We start from the raw sequence: 3,202 nt of genomic DNA, 5'->3' as shown, positions 1-3,202 counted from the left end.
CTGCTTGTGCGGCGGAAGCGGCTGCAGCCAGGCTGGACTGGGAGCCTGACAGTGATGGATGGGCCGAGGCTCCCGTCCCTGCCCGCGGGGCCGGGGAAGGGAGTTCCGGGCAGCATCCGGGCAGGTGGCGTCTCTGCTGAAGCTGGCGTCCCCGCGGCTATTTCTGCGAGTGACCCCGCAGTTCCGACCTCCCCTCGGGCACTGCCCATCGGCGTTCCCTGGGCTCAGCCTGAGAGAGGGTCCAGGTGCCCAGAGCGTGGGCTCCGCTGGTTTACTGCGGTGTCTGCCCCTTCTGCAGCTTAAACTAAAACGTCCAAAGGAGACGAGGGCACCCCTACCCCTGGGCACTTGTGACCGGGCCCAGGGGTCCCCTGCCTCCCCCACAGGGACTCAGCCACTCGTGCGGCCCTGGGAGGCGTGGCTTCCTGACACAGTCCCCAGGCCCCTGCGCTAAGACGCTGCCTTTCTAGGTCAGAGCCGCCCGAGTGACAGACTGAGAGCCACGCCTGCGGTTCTAAATTTGCTAGTGTCTGCATGAAAAGGCATAGAGAGGAGCAGGAGAGGTTTAATTTGGATTTTGACCCAATAATCCAAAGCATCGCCGTGTTGACACGTAACCCATTACAGCCGTGGGCGAGCGCTCACTGGGCCCATGTCTGGGCCTTCTGCGTGTGCTCTGCCCTCAGGTCCCCTCCGCTGGGCTCCCCGGGTTCAGGGGCCGCACCGGCCATGCAGCTCTCGCCGCCCCGAGAATCCTGGGGGGCAGGGCGTGGACGGCTCACCCCGGCCCTCGTCCAGGCACCAGGTGCTCCCAGGCTTGCGGTCTGGTCTCCGTCCCATCACGTCTGCAGGCGGCGTAGCGGCTTCCCGGGTCTCCCTCGGGCACGGGTCCAGAGGGGAGCCGCTCGCTGCTCCACGGTGCCCCACCCTGTGGGCCTGGCAGAGAGAGCCCCTCTGGCTGGGGTTGATTTTGTCACCAAATGCAGGAGGTGAAGCTGGGCTGGGACCCTGGGCACTGCCTCGTCCTGGTGTCGCCCTCGGCCAACCTGCTGGCTGAGAGGGCAGAGGCCACTGACAGCTGCCACGGCTGTCCGGGGCCCACAGCCCTGCCCGAGGAGGTGGAGGTGGGAGGCTCTGGCCCTGTTGTGGGCCTAGGCGGGCACCTGTGTGCGATCTGGGTGTGGGCACAGCACTGAGAGCAGGGGATGTGCATGCACATGTGTGAGGGTGCACATGTGCAGGTGTACACACGTGTGTGCACACACGTACATGTGCGTGTGTAGGGGTACGTGCCCGTGTGTGCGTGTGCCCGTGTGTGTGCCCCCACCACGATCACTTCCAACAGGCAGCCCGCTTTCATCTGATCCGAAGTGTTTTACAAACACTGACTCATTAGCCTCCCACGGCCGCGGAGGTAACTCAGTCCACTTTGTAGGAGGGGAAACTGAGCCACCTCATTGTTCAAGATTTACGGCTGGGCCACCCAGAGAGCCACCCACCCCTCCCCTCTTCCCCTCACATCCCAGACGCAGGAATGTGCTCAGAGAAGCCAGAACTGCAGGGTGAGTCTGGGGTCCCGAGGGCTGCCTCTGAGGTCCGGGGGGTGGCATGCTGTTCCAGGCAGTGCTGCGTCTGTGCCAGGCGTGCACACACGGCGGTCCCTTCATACACACACACTGAGCTCTCACATCAGACTCGCACAAGTCCTGCAAGTAGCACTCCGCCCCCCGTCCCGCCTGCTGTGGGGGAGGAAGCAGAGCTTCCAGAAGGGCAGCTCCTTGTTCCAAGACCACTAGGTGCAGCCTGTCCACCTGAGGGCTGCCTGCCACCCCCATGCCCACGCCGTCACCACACGGGCATCCAGTTTACGAATCGCCAGCCCCGAGTGCAGGGTGTGGGGCCGGATTGGGGGCGAGCAGCAGAGACAGTTCCCAGGGGAAGTGATTCTCATGTTGAGAACAGGGTCCTGCCCCGTTCCATCTCGGAAACCGCGAGGCTTGGCGGGAGCTATAGAGTGTTCGGGAGAAGCACCCGCCCGCCCGGCCGAGAGGTAAGCAGGACGGCGGCCCGGCCGCTGGGGACAAGCCCGCTCTCGCCCGCCCACCTGCTCTGCTTTGATAACCCGGACATCCCGCCTCCATTGTCCCCGCCTGTCACTCAGCCGCTTTGTGAAATCACTTCCATCAGATGTTGGGCTCTGGCTGCGACTGAAGGTGAAAACTTGTCTCGGTTTGACAGGGCGGGGGCGGGGACTGCTGGGTAAACAGAAGCCTGGGGCAGCCGTGGGGCGGTGCGGGCACAGGCACAGGCACAGCAGAGTCCCGTTCCCTCGCTGCTGCTCAGGGTCTGTCTCAGGCTGTTCCTCTGACTCCGTTGGTCAAAGTCGCCCCCCTGCCCCATCCCTCACCCCAGGCTTTGTCCCCAGGCCGGGGCCACCCCCAGTTCCCGCCGCAGCCCCAGCAGGCGGAGGCAGCCTCTGCTCCCTGAGCAGCGAGCCCTGGACGTCGGGGACACCGACACCCGACACTGCCCCGTCCAGGCTGCTCCCAGCCCCGTGCAGGGTGAGGGGCGGGCAGAGACCCTGGGAGGTGGGTGGGTCAGAGGCTAATCAGTCAGTCAGAGCCGGAGGGACGGCGACTCGAGACCTTTCCTGAGTGAGGCCTGGGCTTGTTCCAGGGGTCATCACGTTCAGTTCCTGCGACCCCAGCGAGCAGCTGTCCCCTGGGCACTAGGCTCCTCCCAGCCGACCAGACGTCCACTGTCCCCGGAAGCTGCTCCTCATCCACACGGGACGGAGAGGGACAGAGAGAGGGAGACAGTCGGGGGGAGACACTGGGAATGGGGGCTTCTGCGGGGAGGCGCCTTGTGGGGGTTTCTGGGGGGCAGCCCCACGCCCCTCCCCCTCCAGCAAACGGTCCGTTGGGGGCTCGCTGAGGGAGGGGGGCCGGGCGGGGCGTCTGGGCTGCAGTCAGTGACGTGGTCCCGTGTTACAGGTGTGTGGGGACAGAGACGGTCGCACACCTGGGTCTGGGGGACTCCGTCCGTCCGTCCGTCTGTCCATCGTCTCTCCTCCCACACCGCAGGCCAGGCCCGGCGCAGCTGCTCCGAGATTTGTGCAATGACCGCGCTTCGTCTCTGTCCCTGGGCCTGGGGACAGGGCAGGCCCGGCCGTGCTGGGTGTCAGGGGCCTGCGCAGCGGGTA

The sequence above is a fragment of the Myotis brandtii genome, unplaced genomic scaffold, assembly GCF_000412655.1.
Source record: "Myotis brandtii unplaced genomic scaffold, ASM41265v1 scaffold1408, whole genome shotgun sequence".
NCBI lineage: Eukaryota > Metazoa > Chordata > Mammalia > Chiroptera > Vespertilionidae > Myotis > Myotis brandtii.
This window is presented reverse-complemented; position numbering follows the sequence as displayed.